At 37.4% G+C, this 19,714-nt stretch overlaps 1 protein-coding gene and 1 pseudogene across 4 annotated transcripts in view; one reads left to right on the forward strand and one right to left on the reverse strand.

Moving 5' to 3' along the window:
- The window catches only part of GRM5 (glutamate metabotropic receptor 5), a 528,255-nt gene that overhangs the window by 428,677 nt on the left and 79,864 nt on the right, over nucleotides 1–19,714 (reverse strand). The gene's annotated exons all lie outside the window — the stretch shown is intronic.
- On the forward strand, nucleotides 13,264–13,428 carry LOC128776364 (U2 spliceosomal RNA; annotated as a pseudogene).

A 19,714-nucleotide genomic window follows, 5' to 3' on the forward strand; every position in this document is an offset into this window, starting at 1 on the left:
ACATATATAAATGGGGTGAATAGAATGCTTCTATGCCAACTAATAAATCTAAAATGAATTTTTATTTATTGTTTTGTATTTGAGAGAGAGAGAGAGAGAGAGAGAGAGAGAGAGAATCTTAAGCAGGCACGATGCTCAGCCTAGAGCCTAAAGCAGGGCTCAATCCCACGACCCCAGGATCATGACCTGAGCCAAAATGAAGAGTTGGATGCTCAACCAACTGAGCAACCCAGGCACCCCCTAAAATGAATTATTGAAAGAGAAGATCACAATTTGACAATCATCATAGTGATAACTGATTCAGGCAAATATCATCAATGGATGGGAAATCTGGTATGTGAAAGATTGATGAGAATCAAGATATTCACATACTCTGAAGGTAACTTCTCATAAGATACATATTGATTATTTATTGGTTAATACATATCACATACTTTTTAACTTCCCAGTGAAGAAACTTGACAGACACCATTAATAAACTGACAAATGCTAACATCATCAGGATGCCTGAGTGGCTCTGTCAGTTAAGCGTCTGACTTCAGCTCAGGTCATGATCTCATGGTTCGTGGGTTCAAGCCCCACACTGGGCTCCGTGCTGATGGCTCAGAGCCTGGAGTCTGCTTCGGATTCTGTGTCTCCCTCTCTCTCTTCTCCTCCCCCAATCATGCTCTGTCTCTCAAAAATAAATAAATGTTTTAAATGCTAACATCATCAGTAATGGCACAAATTAATATTGTTTGCTTCCTGATATGATGCATTGAGAAGAGCTCAGCATCACCTCTGTAATAATCGTACCCAGAATATGCAAATTCACTAATCATGATAAACATCAGACAGACCCAAATGGTGGAACATTCTACACAGTAACTAGACTATACTCTTCAAAAATGTTAGGGTCAGGAAAGACAAAAGACCTATTTCAAATTGGAGGACATTATTCATACATGACAATGAATGGAGTAGTTTATCCTGGATTGGCTCCTGGACTTAAAAAATATATATGTATGTATTTGGGATAATTATGAAAATCCGAATGGGGTCTGTGGACTACATAAGAATATTGGATCAATGTTCACTTCCTCATTTTGATGGATATATATTGTGCCTTAAAATTTTTTTTAAGTTTTTATTTAAATTCCAGTATAGTTAACATACAGTGTAACATTAGTTTCAAATGTACAAGTTAGCGATTCAACACTTACATACAACACCCAGTGCTCATCACAACAAGTGCACTCCTTAACCCCCATTCCCCCGAATCCACCTCCCCTCTGGTGACCATCAGAATGTTCTCTATAGTTAAGAATCTGTTTCTTGATTTGCTTCACTCTCTCTTTTTCCCCAATGCTCATTTGGTTTTTTCTCTTAAATTCTATATATGAGTGAATCATATGGTATTTGTCTTTCTCTGACTGATTTATTTCACTTAGCATAATACTCTTGGATGGGAAAATGTTCTTGTACTTAGGAACTGTATATTGGAGAATCAAGGGGCATGGTAGGCAAAATAATGATCTCCTAAAGATTTCAGGTCCTAATACCTATAACCTATAAATATCACCTTGAGACAAAAAGGGTCTTTGTACATATGACTAAAGTAATAATCTCAAAATGGAAAAGTTATCATGGATTATTCAAGTGGGCCCTCAAAAGATATTACAAGTGTTCTTACCAGAGCGAGGATAAGGGAGATTTGGTAGTCAGAATAGGAATAGACAATGTGAAGATAGGAGCTTTTATTGGAGTGATGTGGACATAAACCTAGGAATGTGGGCAGCCATGAGTAGCTGGAAGAAGCAAAAACAAAACAAAACAAAAACAATAAAACAAAAACAAATAACTTCTAGAGACTCTGGAGGGAGCACCACCCTGCTGACACCTTGGTGTCAGCCCAGTAATGCTAATTTTGAACTTCTGGTCTCCAAAACTATGAGGAAATAAATTTCTGTTGTTTTAAGCATCAAGTTTGTGGCAATTTGTTATGGCAGCCACAGAAACTAATACAAGGGATAATGGAGCATCATTTCTGAAACTTCTCAACTTTTTAAGAGTATGAGAAATGTTAACAAGCATATCTGGGTGAAAGGTATACAAGAGCTCTGTATATTTTTTTAACTTTTTTTTATAAATTTGAAATTATTTCAAAATTTTAAAAAAGGTTAAAAATTAGAAGATTAAACTGGTAAAGGTTAAGAGCTATGACCCAAGTAAAATGAAACTGGAAGAAGATAAAGAAAAGACTCTAGAGAGATTATGACTCATAATTTTCTATTTCATGCTTAGAATCTTGGCCTTTTATCCCAAAACTCTCAATTCCTAATTGTAAGTTGACTATATCTATAGATATCACATTTGTCTTCAAGATCAGAAGCGTGGTGAAAGAGGATAAAGGGTCATGTCAGTTGATTATATCCTTTTTATCAAGAAATCAAAAGTTTTCTAGCTATCTCTAGAAATTCTCTATAGCTAGAACTTTAGTTGCAAGAGAGTCTGTGGAGGTGAGCATTCACTTTCCCACCTTCTTGAGTAGATACAGTAATGAAGGAAAAAACTGAAAATGTCTGTTAACTTGACTAATAAACAATATACCCTATATGCAGTTGCCTATCACCCCTTTTAGACTGTTAGCTCCTTGACAATGTTTATATCTTTATTTTAAGGTCTTATAACAATTATTTAAATATGTACTCAATGCTTGTAGAATTAATTTATGCATGTGTGAATGAATGCGTGAATTAATGGATTAATGAATCTAATACTCCAAGATCATATTAACCATATGAATAAATATCAGCCTAATTAGTATGTGGTTTTCAATGTGGAATCCCAGAGATATATAAAGAGCACTGATATTTCAGAATACTTTGACACCTATCCCATCATTTGCCTTTTGGTATATAAATTTTGTATCATGATGATTTGTCTATGGATTTCTCTTTTTGTGCCCACTGTTACGGTATCAGATTAAAACCATCCAAACTTTTTCCTGAATTGTTGATATCTCTTCTCTGTCATCTCTTCAATGTCTATCTCTCACTTCATTAAATTAGGCAAGTAAGTAGGAGACAAAAAATGCAAAAGCCAAAACTTGGTAATAATTAAGTACAAGGAGTGATTGATTAGGGTACTCAATAACTATTGTGAAGACCCTCTCTTCAATAACTCCATGGATGGGAAAACCAAACACAGGAAAATAGATTAATTGGTAAGAAACAGATTGTACAAAACTGATGAGTGATGTTTCAGGCAAAGAAATTTGATGTGCTCGTGGGACATCATTATGCAGATGAATAGTCAATAATTAGATATTTGATTCTTGAACTAAGAGAAATTAAAACATGGGATACACATTTGACATTCTTCTGCATGTAAATGGTAGTTGAAGCTTGTGGACAGATTTGATGAAGAAACCATGTAAAATGTGAAGGAAAAAAAAACTATGATAAAAACTTTGAATATTCACAAACCCTAAAGGCAGGCAGAGAATTGAAAAAGAAACTACAAGGAAACAATAATAGCTGCTATTTACTAGTATGTGCAAAGCACCATGCTGCTAGATTTAGGTATAGCTCCTTTACATACTAGGCAAGATTACTATCGCTGTCTCAGTTTTACAAGTGAAGAAACAGAAACAAGAAAGTTTCATCTTTTTATCCATGATTAGGGACAGAGTCAGCCATTGTTACCTGACCAAAGGAAGGGGTACTGCAACAGAAGCAGACTGTGAATGCCACAAGAAGAAAGAGTTTAGGGTTAGACTGAATTAACAAATCAAATGGGACAAGATGTTCAGCAAGTTAGGGATCAAAAAGAGACCTTGGGTCTGTAATTTGGAAACTACTGGTGATACTTGCCAGTGAAATGTGAGTTGGAAATGTGGAAAGAAGTGGTCATATAAACTCCAAAAAGAAATTTAAATGATTTTAAGATTAAATAGTGGGGAAGAATGTAACAGATAACAGATTTGATTTTTAATTACATTAGTTAGAACAATGGTACATGATACATGGGAAAAATAGAGAAAGAGCCATATTTTGTGAGAGCTGTAATGAAAAGAAGGCTTGGGAAGAGAAAAGGCGATGCACACCAAATTTCGTTAGTTTAGCAAGTCTGCTCAAGTCAGTCCAAATAAAGACCTACTGAAAACTCTTCAAATTAAAGAAAACTCATCATTGAAAATAAATATGGACGCTCTGGTGAGTGTAAAATTTTATTTGGGGGTATCTAGTTACATTATGCTGAGGATACAGAAAAATAATGCCATGTGAGTGCTGCAGAGTCAGAGTGTAATGCAGGAAATGACTTAGTTTGTAAGACATGGGTTTCCCTCACTATAGCCGGAAGAGAAGTGAGGGTTCTGAAAAATGATGAGATGCATGTCCTAGATAAATATTTTGGATAAGAACAGCTAACATTTATTAAAAGTTTACCAGGTGTCAAACTTTGTTAAATCCCTCAGATGGCTTATTTTATATGGCCTCACAACATATTTTGACTCAGGTACTATTCTTAAAGCCATGAACAAATGAGGAAACAGATGCTGACAGGTGTATAATAACTTGCCCGTGTTACATAGCTTGTATATGGCAGAGCTTCGATTCTAACAGTGGTCTGAATGACTCCTAATAATATACTCTTACCTACTCAACAATACAAGTTGCTATGTCCTTTGGTGGAAGCTCATCAATAACTCTCAGAGGAAAACAACAGTCTCATATCAAAATATGGACTTCCCTGAGTCATATTAGAATTTCAGGGACCTTGGAAATCATCTATTTTAAAGTCCTCAAAACAGAAACCACTCTGCAATATACATTCTCAGGGTACCTAACAGCTTGACTTCCAGTAGTGAAGAACAGTCCACTTGACAGGCAAACCCATTTGGTTTTCATTCAGTCATCTCTCATCTTTGTTTTAATTACTTTGTGAGCCATAATCTGCCTCCCTCCAACTTGGTCCCAATTTTATATCACTTTAATATTCATAATCTTTAATCATCATCTGCATACACTCAATATATGTATTTTATGTTGTAATTACCTAGGAACCAATTTTATTTCTCTCTTCTTGAGGTTCAAATCAATAATCATTAGCTGGAATCATTCCACTTACAGCATCAGTAAATTTACTAAATTAACTAATCAAATAGGTGGAACCAACATAACAAGCAATTTCACAAACAGCGCTGTGCTGCCTGCAACCTGAATATTCATGTAAACATGTAAAACCAATGTCAGACTCTAGCACTCTGTTCAAATGGAAGCTAAGCACATTATATTCATAATCCTATTTCATCTTAGCTTCACCAAGGGAGGATGCTATTATGACTCCCATCTTATTCATGTAGAAAGTTAGGCTAGCGGAAGAACAATTCAGTCCCAGATGTCTGGTTTCAGCCCTCAATTTTTCATCCCACAGTACTGTTGGAATTGAAATAAGATCAAAACAGCCATTTTAACAGAAGTGAAAACTGAGGCCCTGATATGCAAAACAATCTTTTCTGGATTGCAGTGCTTGCCACATGTTAATGCCATGAATGCCACATGGAGAAAATGTGAAATTGCTGTTTCAGATTCAGTAGCTTTGGACTGGAGCATATTACCATTCTAACAAGCTCCCAGGTGATACTGATGTTGTTGGCCCATGGGCCACATTTGAGGAAGACAGTTTAATCAGAGTCTTGAGATTTAAAGTTGGTCCCACCTGGCAGCATCAGCACCCTCTGAGAACTTCTTAGAAATTCAATCTGTTTTGCTTTACTTGAGACTCACCAAATTAGAATGCCTGGGCACGGGACCTGGAAATCCATGTTTTAGCAATCTCACAAGGTATTTGTGTTCACACTAAAGTTGGAGAACCATTAACTTAGATTGCACCTTGAGTTAATATCAGAATAAGAAATCACATCTTCTCATTCTCCTGAGCAGTGAGTGCTCTTTCCTGTTTACCAGAGGGGTTCTCTCAGAGCTGGAATTAGGGACACTAAGCCATACTGGTCTATAAATGCTCCTCCCATAAGGTATCCATGTGATGGTTTTTCAGTTATGTCAACAAATTCTTTGATACTCCTCTCTTTAATAAATGGAGTTCAGTTACCCTCTGCTTGAATGTTGGCTGAGTTGACTGACTCATATCTAATGGATATATATAGCAGAAGTAATGACCTCTTACTTCCATGATTAGAATATAAAGGACTGAGACTTCCATCTTAGGCAGGTTATGTCTCTGAGAAGCTGGCTGACATGTTGTGAGGACATTCAAGTAGCCTAAGGAGAGACCTATGTGGTGAGAAACTGAAATCGCCAGCCATTAGTCATTGAGGAACTTAGGCCTGAGGAAGTTGGGAGAGACTGCTCCCCGACCCAAGCTTTCACATGAGACTCAGGAGAGACCCTTGGGTCAGAATTACCCAGATAAACTGCTCCCAGATTCCTGACCTAGTGAAACTGTAAGAAAGTAAGTATTTTTTTGTTTTAAGTGTTGAAATCTAGGGTTATCTGTTACACAGCAATGTCTCTCAGCAACTGGTTTCCTATGAAGTGATCAGGATGCTGGGTAACTCTGAAAACTTTCTGTATTTTGACTGTTCTTTTTTTTAATCTTTATTTATTTTTGAGAGAGAAAGAGAGCACAAGCAGGAGAGGGACAGAGAGAGGGGAACAGAGGATCCAAAGCAGGCTCTGCGCTAATAGCAGTGACCCTGGCACAGGGCTCAAACCCATGAACCATGAGATCATGACCTGAGCCAAAGTTGGATGCTCAACCAACTGGGCCACCCAGCTGCCCCTATTTTGACTGTTTCTTGAGGAAGCAACTTACAGGACTTTCACTCTCCTCCTTTTCTTCTTCATTTTTTTACATCAATTGCCTCAAAAAATCACCATATTTGAAGAGTTACTTATGTCTGGAAATAATGCTACTAAACTTGACATAAAATACGGGTTCAAGAAATGCCTGTGACTTACCAAATTACAGTGTAAATGAATCAATCAGTATTTAAAAAGATACTTACGTCATCCTAGCCCCAAATAGCACGTTCACTCCTCAATGTGCAAGACCGTTCAAGATTTGAGAGATGGGATTTCACCAGTTAAAACGGATTTCATGAAATCGGTAATACGACTATTCAAATTCTAGAACGTGAAGGCTGTAAATTTAACACCTAAATGAAAATTTTCCTTTCAAATACTACTTGCGCAGGATGAGTTTGAACCTTTCTGTGTTTCAGTCTCATAAGACTAAGTAAAAACACTGACCGGGCTATAACAGACTCCACAGACTCAGACAGTTCTAACACACTATCCATTTCCAGTGAAATGGACCTTTGAGATATGCAGTGAGAAATGACTGCAACAATATCTCAAACTTAGACCTCGTTAGTCCCCTAAGAGGTATATTTTGAAACTTCTATCTCCAAGGAATTAGCCAAATAAGGTTAAAAGCCTTTTCCCTAGTACTACCATCAAAGCAAAGCCACTCATTATGCAAACCACCCGCAAAAGTTAAACAAATCTCTGATACGTTAACACATTTATGACACTGAATACATTACCAGGGTAAGTCAGCATATTACCAGGGTATTGATGCGAGAACTGCCTTCTGGGCCACCCACCTTGACTTCCTGGTGTTTAACAAGGAACAGTGACAGAGAACAGCTGAACTGGGCTAAGAAGGAAATGGTGATGCTGGAAACGTCATGCTATTTTGGTTTTCTAAGTTGAAACAGAATTTTTAGCTTGCCTCGTTTTCTAATTTTTTTTATGAGATGATCATTCAGATTCTGCTTAAATACTTCAATGCTATTACATTAAAGGCATCTCATCCCATGTTTCATCCTTACCTCCTCAAAGATCCTAATATATCTGAATACGAGGGCTTCTCTGAAGATTTCCCATGATTGGGTGAAAAACACGAAAGATGACCCCACGTTAGGTTCAAGACAGTAAAAGGACAGTACCTAGTACAAGCTTTTGCTATGTAGTCTGGAGGACTGTTCAGGAGAAGTCAGGATGGGAGGCTAGTTAAGGAATATAGTTCTGGCACAACTCCCAAGTATAAGCCTGCAAAAGATCGTATCAGAAAAGGCACAAGGGAACCTGGGTGGCTCCATCAGGTGAAAGTCTGACTTTGGCTTGGGTTGTGATCTCACAGTTCATGAGTTTGAGCTCCACATGGGGTTTACTGCTGTCAGCTCAGAGCCCACCTCAGAACCTCTGTCCTCTCTCTGCCCCTCCTCTGCTCATGCTTTCTTTCTCAAAAAATGAATAAACATTAAAAAAAAAAAGCACCAAAGACCTAGAGGATCTCACTCATTTTCATTTTAGCTCTAATAGGTTGACAAGGTCCAAGTCAAATGAGGTAAGGGAGTTAGTAACAGTGCTAAGGAGAAAGTTAAATACAGCTGGTCTTAACTCAGCAGCCTTTTGCTTTCACTTGCCTCCTCCCCAAAGACCTCCATATTACTTGGGGGCACATGGGCATAGATAATATTAGGAAAAGGGTAAAATCCCTGATAGGTGAAGACTGCCATTTCTTGCGGTAGGGGCAGATTACAAGGTCACCGATGATCTGTCTCTGAAGAACAATTTATTGAGTCAATGCTGTTGGACCCAAATGTATTACACATCAAATGAAATCTAGGAGTTGTCATAAAATTATTTCTGTGCTTTACAAAATGCAGAGTCATAACCACTGCCTATAGTATGTATTCATTCTTTTGTTCCAATGATAAATGCATTCTTGTTTTGTAAACTTCACAGTATTAGGTTACCTTTGTGCCAGCTGAGGTTTTGAAATTATATACGAGGTTCACCAGGAATTCAAAAAGAATATCTTTTGATTTTACGATACAGAAAGGATTGCTGTGCAAGACTGACATTTTAGTGATTTATTGCTTTCCCCCATAACCTTAAACTGCCAAACACTATACATAATTCTATACATACTTCTGATGTGTGTGTACATGTGTGTATGCGTGTGTATAATATAATGTATATAAATGTACATGAATTTCCAAGAGGAAAAGTAACATACAGAAGGGCCATTAATTCTCCTTTAAGTCAAATATCTCTGGTTCCTTTAACCTTATGTGGCTTAGACTTGAAACCTATCTACTCACTCTGCTCTGAGATATTTACCAGTTTATTTGGCCATTCTTATATGAGAGCCCCTGAATCCAAAATGCAATACAATTCTACTAGGGAGGGCTGCTCAGTTTAAGAATCATCATCTTCAGGGGCGCCTAGGTGGCTCAGTTGGTTAAGCGGCTGACTTCAGCTCAGGTCGTGATCTCATGGTCCATGAGTTCGAGTCCCACGTCGGGCTCTGTGCTGACTGACAGCTTGGAGCCTGGAGCCCGCTTCTGTTTCTGTGTCTCCCTCTCTCTCTGCCCCTCCCCCATTCACGCTCTGTTTCTCTCTGACTTTCAAAAATGAATAAATGCTAAAAAAAAATTAAAAAAAAGAATTATCATCTTCAGCAGGAGCACTACCACCACCATTTATTGTCTCCCATGCCCCCAGCTCTATGGTAGACAGATCTTCACAGGATACATCTTTATCATTCCTAGAGCCTACAGTGGTTATCATGAAAACACCACCATGCTATTACTAATTGAGACTTAATTTACAGTCAGTTAAAGTCTTTATGATTTTTATACATATTTTATTTTTTATATTTATTTATTTATTTTTGAGAGACAGAAAAAGAGGCCAAGCGAGGGAGGGGCAGAGGGAGAGGCAGACACAGGATCCAAAGCAGGTTCCAGGCTCTGAGCTGCCAACATAGAGCCTGATGTGGGACTCAAACCCATGAACCACGAGATCATGACCTGAGCTGAAGTCAGACGTTTAACTGACTGAGCTACCCAGATGCCCTAGTCTTTATGATTTTTTTAATGAGAGCTTTAGAAAACCACAGATACCTTATTCTATTCATATTCAAGCACAATATGTTTTAACCTAAAATAAATTTTTAACTTATCTGTATGAAATGTCATCTCATTAGAGACAACAAAATGTAACAGAAGGGTTTGAGCTTTTCTGTGAGATAGATCTGCCTTTGTACCCCTAGACTGCTAAGGCTGTGTAACTGAAGGTCAGTTCCTTGACCTCTCTGTGCCTCAAGTCCTTCATATGTAAAAGGACAATAATAATGCTAACCCTTCTAGGTTACTGTGATGGTTACAGATAATATATAAGAAGTATCTGACATATAATAGGGACTCAGCAAACGATATATTATCCTTTCATTGTTATTGTTATCATTATGTTTAATATTTTTAAGTGAGATCTCAGAGGTATGAATCTTTCCAAATTTCAGCAATATTTTATCTCTGCCAGTATCCAAATCAATAATACAAATGTCCAGAAGAACATGGCTGAGATTAGAGGGCGCAGTATACCACTAGGTAACGACTTCTAGGTTGTTGTCAATTATTTCATCCAAAATAATAGCTCCCATGTTTTGATTCTTAGTAAAATCCAGGACAGATGTATTACAACTATTCAATAGGCTATGACAATTTTACAGACAAACTGAGTACAGTAGGAAATACAATTAAGATTCTGAATACAGAACCCAAATTCTTAACCCCTGGAGAATCTGCATGTTTCTTAACGTTATCAAGTTATCAGTCCACTTGTGGCTTCCACATCAGTTTGCCATCTTAGATGTTAGGATACCATATTTTGTTAAATGCTTTGCCTACAAAGTCTTACAACTTTGTATTTCTAAACTTTCTGTTTTTTTTAAAAAAAGACATAAAGTTTCCTTAAACTTTATTATTGTTTTATTACTGCTTCCATTTCAGAGTTCTCCAAAATATCTTGAAGAATAAGCTCTAAACTCTTGTTGAAATGTACTTCAGTCTTAGGAGTCTTGTGAATCTATTTCCCCTCCTTTCTTAAATTCTATGTTTTATAGGACTTTCCTAGCCTGATTCTTATTTTCCAAAGATGTTGTTTCTTTATCTAATAAGTGGAGATAATAATATCTAATAAATGGGGTTGTTGTAAGGAATACATTTAAAAATCCAAATGCTGAACACATGGCTTGGCATAAAACTAATCAATAATAGCTATTATTATGTAAATTTCACTCACAATAGATTTGTGAGGAAGTTGATGATGCTGTTTTTCAACACTGTGTTCTCCATTATTAGCAGCACTCTATTATACACAGAAGAAACGCTCAATAATTGTTTGCTGAATTAAGCATCCAGAGTAAGTTTTTATATTACAGTGGTGCAATTTAGCAGTAAATTCAAACACAAAACATTTTATTTTTCCGAAATAAAAATGGAAGTTCTTTTAGATTGCTTGTAAAGACTTATTCCCACTAAACTCGCCCTATAAACATAATAAAAATACTTAGATATGCTGATTTTTCCTCTAGGTTTAGCATATTTTCCCTAATAATCCTGCTCAAGAGGACAGTAAATGAATAATTTCTTCTCTAGTAAACTAGTCAATATTGGGGCAAAAACTCTCAGTTTGTTCTAATTTTCTTACAGATTGAATGAAATAGTATTTTTGGTGTCCACAGAATAAGAGTCCAGCAAAACTGCATTTTCAAATAATAGATTAATTGGAAAATGTTAAAAAGACCCTTTGTCTATGAAGATACATTTTAAATGATCGGAGACTCATCCCAAATGGTTTCAACATATGACACCTTTAAATGATAATTATTGATAGCTGAAGTCTTTAAAAAACAGGCTCAATTTTTAAAACTTCTGAGCTCTACTCAGAATGCACAAGTTTAAATTTCAAGGGCACTATCTACTTGCTATCAAATATGAAGGTTGTGAATATCTGAAGTGCTTTCATGTGCAAGAGGTTGAGACTTGGTCTGAGTGAGAGACCGCTGCAGGTGAGAAGCGACAAGATTAAGATTTTATTTTGAACTGCCACACTTTGTCACCTTCAGAGTTTAAGGAAGGGTAACTTGCTGTAAAAGAAAATTTTGTGTATGGAGATGGAATTAGTAAGATTCCCTCAAAACTCTGAGGCTCTGTATTCACATTTGAAGGAGGTGTTGTTTGACTTCAAAATGCACTGGTAAAGATGGGTAGAGAGAAGAATTACCTTCTCGTGACCAGCAACATAACTCCATCACCAAGGCATCCGATCTCATAGAAATCTTGCACAGAACTTTTCATGTCCCCTAGCATTTTTTTTTAATTTTAAATTTTTTTTTAAAGTTTATTCATTTTGACAGAGAGAGAGAGACAGAGCACAGAATCCGAAGCAGGCTCCAGGCTCTGAGCTGTCTTCACAGAGCCCGACACGGGGCTCGAACTCACAGACCTTGAGATCATGACCTGAGCCAAAGTCGGAAGCTCAACCGACTGAGCCACCCAGGTGCCACTACCCTAGCATTTATTATTTCTATGTATAAATCCTTACGCATATCATCTGCTCTATTTGACACTGTACAGAAAAGTCTGCACATTTTTGTTTATAGCAGTTCAGTTTCTCTTTCGCTTAAATCAATCTTCCTCAGCTTAACCTGCTCTGAGAGGTTGCTGTTGGAGAGAAGGGAGAGAGCAGCTGGTGCTCTCTGGGTGCCTTGTATGGTCAGTTACTGTACAAAGTGCTCGGAACTGTTATGCCATGTTATCCTCACATTCTCCACTAGGTACATATTACCTTCACTTTACTGATGAGGACACTGAGGCTCAGAGAGGGTAAGCAACTTGTCACAAGACACCAACCCAGCGAGTGGACGAGCCGCGATTCTATGCATGATTCCTAGCTTCGGTGTATACACCTTTAAGTCTGCACAGACTTCCCGTGTCGGACAAGACAGAACCACCACAGGATGTCTCAGAGCCCTTCATTAAATTCCCACTTTCTCTAAAAGTGTCCTGGTTCTAATAAAAATGCATTTAACAAAGACCCAGGATTCATTTTCTTTTTCAGCATTGTAGAGGTTCATCCCTGATGCTGCTAGTAACTCTTAAATAATCTGACCCTGATGAACAGTGGCAAGAGCCATAGGCAGGTGAAAGGAGAATATAGGGCCCTGGGGTTCTGTAGTGAATGCTTAGCTGATTCTGAGAGCAGCCAGTCTGTTCAAGCAACACAAGCCTCTCGAATCACGGAGGGTCAAACTGGTCTTGCCATAATGCTCTCAAAATTGAAGGGATATTCTATCAGGTGACCAGCTGGCCATTAAAATTACTTCCCATTGTTCATCATGTGATTTATTTTAAAAAAATAATCTGAAATAGTTCAAAGAATTTAGTGTCATTGGAATAACATCGCTTCTCGGCCTTTTGGCTAAGATCAAGTGCAGTGTCATTGGAATAACAGAACTTTTTCCAGCCTATCTTTTTATTTATGTAAACAGTATTTCATAACTCTTGCATTTATAAAATTGAAATGCAGGGAAAAAAAGGGATATATAAATCTTTTGCTAACATCTCAATTTTAACATTAAATAATATTTAGCCATAGGTTTATAAATAATAGAAAAACAGAGCTTCATCCAGCTTATAAAAAGCTGGCATTTCTAATAAATTATTTTACATATGCAACAATTATATTTCATAATCTATAGTATTTTATCTTTTGATAAATTTAATGCTAAAATATTTATGAGAATATCTTAATCCAAAATAATTTTTTATTTTTAAAAATTTTTTTTAATGTTTTATTTATTTTTGAGACAGAGAGAGACAGAGCATCAGCAGGGGAGGGGCAGAGAGAGAGGGAGACACAGAATCTGAAGCAGCTCCAGCCTCTGAGCTGTCAGCACAGAGCTGAATGTGGGGTTCGAACTCACGGACCGTGGGATCATGACCTGAGCCCAAGTCGGACGCTTAACTGACTGAGCCACCCAGGCGCCCCCAAAATAATTTTTAATCACAGGAGAAATATGTATATATGTGTGTGTGTGTGTGTGTGTACACACATATATACATGCACAATTTATCTGCATTTTTCTTTGTTTTAGAAACATTAAATAGATTAAAAACAACATATAGGATAAAGTTTTTTGAAGGGAGTAGAATGAAAATACACATTCAAGAGTAACTGGAAATGATGTTAATTTTGTGACTTTTAATGAAAATTGGATTTGTATTTTTTTTAATTTTGTTTTTTAGTGTTTATTTTTTGAAAGAGAGACAGAGACAGATACAGAGACAGAGACAGAGTATTAGCAAGAGAGGGGCAGAGAGAGAGGGAGACACAGAATCCAAAGCAAGATCCAGGCTTGGCACTGTCAGCACAGAGTCTGACACGGGGCTCCAACTCACAAACTATGATATCATGACCTGAGCCGAAGTCAGACACTTAACCAAGCCACCCAGGCTCTGCTGCATTTGTATTTGTAACATTTTTTTAAGCTTATTTATTTTGAGAGAGAGAGAGCAAGCAGGGGAGCAGCAGACAGAAAGGGAGAGAGAGAATTCTAAGCAGGCTCCACACCCAGCATGGAGCCCAATTTGGGGCTCAATCCCATGACAGTGAGATAATGACCTGAGCCAAAATCAAGAGAGGGACATTTAAGCAACCAAGCCACTCAGGTGCCCCACGTCTGTATTTTTATTTTATTTATGTATTTATTTTACAACATTCATTTTTTTTAATGTTTATGTATATTTGAGAGAGAGAGAGAGAGAGAGAGCATGAGCAGGAGAGGGTCAGAGAGAAAGGGAGACACAGAACCTGAAGCAGACTCCAGGCTCTGAGCTGTCAGCACAGAGCCTGATATGGGGCTCAAACCCATGAACCATGAGATTATGGCCTGAGCTGAAGTTGGATTCTTAAACTGACTAAACCACCCAGCCCCTCTCCCACATTTGTATTTTTAAATGGCTTATCCTGAGTATCAAATCACCACAGTTTTTAGATTTCACTGGTTACATTCAAATCAATGATGTTATGGTTTATTTTAAAATGTACATACAATGAACAGAAATCATGTCCTTTGTAACGTTCAAAGTTATAACTAAACATTTTAGATACCAACATAAAAATGTACAAGTGTGTACACATGTACCTTTTCTGTGTACATGTGATTTTGTGTGTGTGTGTGTGTGTGTGTGTGTGTGTGTGGCTGAGCACATTCTTTTTGAATATATGTGAGCAAAAGAGTTTAAAAACAGAGAAAGACTAGATGAGTGCAGTTGATTTTTAAGTAGTTTTAAGTATTTACATTTAAATAATTCTGGGGCAATTTGGAAGAGAAAAGATTCATGAGCTAATAGGGGAAGGGTCCTGAGGCTACAGACTGAATGCACTTTATTTGTTGTTCTGTCCCTTGAATATCAAGGCCTAGAACAGAGTTGGTACTCATTAAATGTGTGTTGAGTGAATAAATAATTTACAGTAGAGAAGTCTATGTTAATCCACATTGTTTTAGCTTCAGCTGAAGGGCAGACTCCTATATGTATCCCTGCTGATTTTCTTTTCCCAAGTAAGTTAAAACTTAAGCTAACCTTCACAATGATGATAGACCCTGGTTTTTCACTTTTTCTTTTGCAAGGCATTCACATTTACATTTTTTAAAAAAATTGTTTAACATTTATTTATTTTTGAGAGACAGAGACAGATGATGAGTTGGGGAGGGGCAGAGAGAGAGGAGACACAGAATCTGAAGCAGGCGGCAGGCTCTGAGCAAGGTGTCAGCACAGAGCCTGATCCGGGGCTAGAACCCACAAACTGTAAGATCATGACCTGATCGGAAGTAGGATGCTCAACCGACTGAGCCACCCAGGGGTCCCTCACATTTACATTTTTAAGCACATTATTATGCTATGATACTAACAGACTAACAGTCTTTGCAATGTGGGCATAGTAACTTTTAGATTAATTCATTATAATTTTTTCTTCCAGCAATTCTCGTCCTACTTTAAATTCACACACAAGTAAAACTCTATTCCCCCTTAGTTGTTTTCCCAATTTATCTTAATTAGCACCTAAAGCTTCTATGTGTACGGTGACTATATGTATATTATGCAACTAATTAGCAATATTCTCTTAACCGTAAGAGTTACATCCCTAAATTTAAACAAATAAGTGAAAAAAGTAAAACCTGGCTAAATGAAGTTCACTTTACACTTGTAAGAAAAATATTTTTAATCTAAAGGGTGTCGATTCTATGTAATACTCAGTTTACTACGTAAACTCCTGGTTTATTAAAAACACCAAGAGAAAGGAAGCCTATCATTTGAATTATAGTACTGGTGGGGAAACCTACAGAGAGGCTTGAGGTACTTTTATTTTCCAAGGCATAGCATCCCAAAGAAATACTTCATTTCATGTCTTCAAATTCTGAGAACACCTACCTGATAATATCAAGACAAGGAGATTTTATATTTATATGTAAGATGTTGTTATACTGCCATTTTAAAAGTTTTATTCATTCTTGAATTGCATTATTTGTAACTTAAATCCTGGTATTGCGTTTGATTCGATGCAATTTAATCATTCATTGGGTGCTTTTGACCCCTGGTGCATTAGCACAGAGTCATGAATGCCACCCTCCAGGAAGGCCTGCTACCCCGCTCCACCCCTCACTCTCTCTCGCCATACTCTTCAAGACCTGGTTGCAGAGTCTTCATTTTCTCTGGACTCTTTTTCTGACTATCCCCCTGCCCACAACTCCAGAAAGGTGGTGTGACCCACCTGATGCCACCACAGCTAGATAGGACTTATTCTGTTTGTTTATACCCTCACAGTCTGGCGAATTATAGGGACATAATACGGGAGTGGTTAAAACAATAGGCGAATGTTCAGAGTATAAACTAAGACCATTCTCTAAGGAAATTAAAATAATGAAAGCTATAGCTCATTTTAACAGGAGATCTCTGTGAATCTTGGTCACACCCCACACCTCACCGGTCCTTGGATTTTTTTTTTTTTTTAATTTTTTTTTTCAACGTTTTTTATTTTATTTTTGGGACAGAGAGAGACAGAGCATGAACGGGGGAGGGTCAGAGAGAGAGGGAGACACAGAATCGGAAACAGGCTCCAGGGTCCGAGCCATCAGCCCAGAGCCTGACGCGGGGCTCGAACTCACGGACCGCGAGATCGTGACCTGGCTGAAGTCGGACGTTCAACCGACTGCGCCACCCAGGCGCCCCTTCCGGTCCTTGGATTTTGATCCTGCAGAACCTACCGTACACTCGGGACAATCGTTTAATAAACAAAACCTTCTGATATGAAGTAAATTCAAATCCTACCTTAATCAAATCCTAATCCTACTACAACCACCAACAGAGTGTTCCAGGTTTATATAATGCTTTACTTCAGCAGTTTTCACAGAATGGACATGGACCCCTCTTTGGGAGGGTACACAATGTCAAAATGACTTACATAGTATCACTAAGACATTGCCTATCTTTTTCTACTACATGGACACTTGCACCGATGATGCAAAAACAATGGTTGGTGAAACTGCTGGGCCCTTAACATGAATTGACATCAGTACTAAACTGTAAATGTTGGAATTTTTTTCACCACGACACACTTTCAATGAAAATTTTTAAAAAGTGGGTGGGGGGAGGCACCTGGGTGGTTCAGTTAAGCTTGCAACTTTGGCTCGGGTCCTGATCTCGTAGTTGGTGAGTTCAAGCCCTGCATCAGGCTCTCTACTGTCAGCACAGAGCCCACTTCAGATCCTCTGTTTCTTTCTCTCTCCCTCCCCCTACCACAGTGAGCATGTGCACACTCTCATTCTCTCTCCCTCTTAAAACTACAATAAACATTTTTTAAAAATTAAAAAGAGAATTCCAGTTTCACTTAGATCAACTCTTTTTTAAAATGCACATCTTATAGTGTTCTGCATGATAAAATAGCAGGTCCTCATGAAGCACTTTTGCTGCATACCAAAGTAGGCTGGTGTCTCTAGGAACAGCACTTGCGAGACTGAATTATAAGATGAACTAGCCAAGTGCAACTTTCTTGGAAAGAAAGACTAACATACAAATGGTGGTGAGAGACTGGATATTTAGCTGATTTTTCTCCAAATTTAATGAAGTGACTCCATCATTTCAAATAAAACTAACCGTAGTTTATGCCAATGATAAAACTTGAGACTAAAAGAAAAAAAAGAAAGAATTTTGGAAAACTTTATCCACTACTATGAGTTTAACAGTATCTTAATACTTAAAGACTATTGATGAGATCAATGGTGATACTAACAAATGAGATCTCTTGAAAGAATATAATGAAATGTGTCTAAGTTTGGAAGATCTTCATAACTTAGTGAACCAATATTTTCTAAATGGCCAATAGACAGATTATAAAACCAGGAAAGGATAAAAAATTTATTCAAAGTAAAAAAATTGGCCAATCTTTTTTATTGTAAACGAGTGAAAATTTTTCACTGATATGCTCATCAGATGCTATAATGCATCTAACCTTTTACAAGATGCCACTTGTAGACTTTCATGGTGGAATTGATGAGGCATATCCATTTATCTAACTGCATGATGCTAGAATTTTGTCAAATACTTAAATCAAAACAACATATTGAAAAGACTGAATGCTGAATCAGCTATGAGAATTGAAATGTCTTGTGTTATTAAATCAGACATTTAAACAATTCGCAAAGATATTTACAAAAAAACCCCACTCTTGGGGTGCCTGGGTGGCTCAGTCAGTTAAGAGGCCAACTCTTGGTTTCAGCTCAGGTCATGATCTCACAGTTTGTGGGTTTGAGCCCCAAATGGGGCCAGAGCCTGCTTGGGATTCTCTCTCTCCCTCTTTTTGCCCCTCCCCTGTTTGTGCTTTCTCACAAAATAAATAAACTTTAAAGAAAAAAAACACTCTTTTGAATAATTATTTTTGCTTTGGAAAAGAAAACTGTTTTTCATAAAAATTGTTACTTAACATATAATTACTATATTATTGTCTTAAATTATAAATATTTTCCAATAGTTCTTATTTTTAAAAATTTTTTCTAACATTTATTTATTTTTGAGAAACAGAGAGAGGCAGAGCATGAGCAGGGGAAGTGCAGAGAGAGAGGGAGACACAGAACCCAAAGCAGGCTCCAGGCTCTGAGATGTTAGCACAGAGCCCAATGCAGGGCTCAAACTCACAAACTGTGAGATCATGATCTGAGCCCAAGTCAGATGCTTAACCAACTGAGCTACTCAGGTGCCCTCTTATTTTTAATGTGGAGAATATCAATATATATAAACCATATAAACAAAAGCTCTTTGGGGGCCTGATATTTTTTAAGAATGCAAAGAAACATGGAGATCATGGAGTGTGTGGGTGGCTCAGTCCGTTAAGCATGAGATTCTTAATTTCAGCTTAGGTCATGATCTCAGGGTTATGAGATGGAGCCCCATGCCAGGCTCTGCACTGACAGGGAAGAACCTGCTTGGGATTCTCTTTCTCTCCCTCTCTCTTTACCTCTCTCTATCTCTCAAAAATAAATAAATATTTTTTTTTAAATGTTTGAAAACTGCTTTCTTAATTTATCTTACTTTCTTTCAGTCTTGCAACATCTGGGTGAGGTATGTTTTTAGGAAACAAAGACCACAGAGTTTAAGTGAAATGATGAAAATCACAAGCAAGGAAATAAGAAAGCCAGAAACTGGACCTGGATTTATGTCCAGAACTCTTTCCATGATACCTCATTCTCACTTCCAGATTTATAGTTAGTAAAAATCATTTGCCTTCGTTTAGATCCGTAATATGGAATACAAAAAGAAAATTAAGATAGTTTTTGCTTTATGTATGTCTTTAAA

Source organism: Panthera pardus, unplaced genomic scaffold, assembly GCF_024362965.1.
Source record: "Panthera pardus isolate Hobbes unplaced genomic scaffold, ASM2436296v1 HiC_scaffold_12, whole genome shotgun sequence".
NCBI lineage: Eukaryota > Metazoa > Chordata > Mammalia > Carnivora > Felidae > Panthera > Panthera pardus.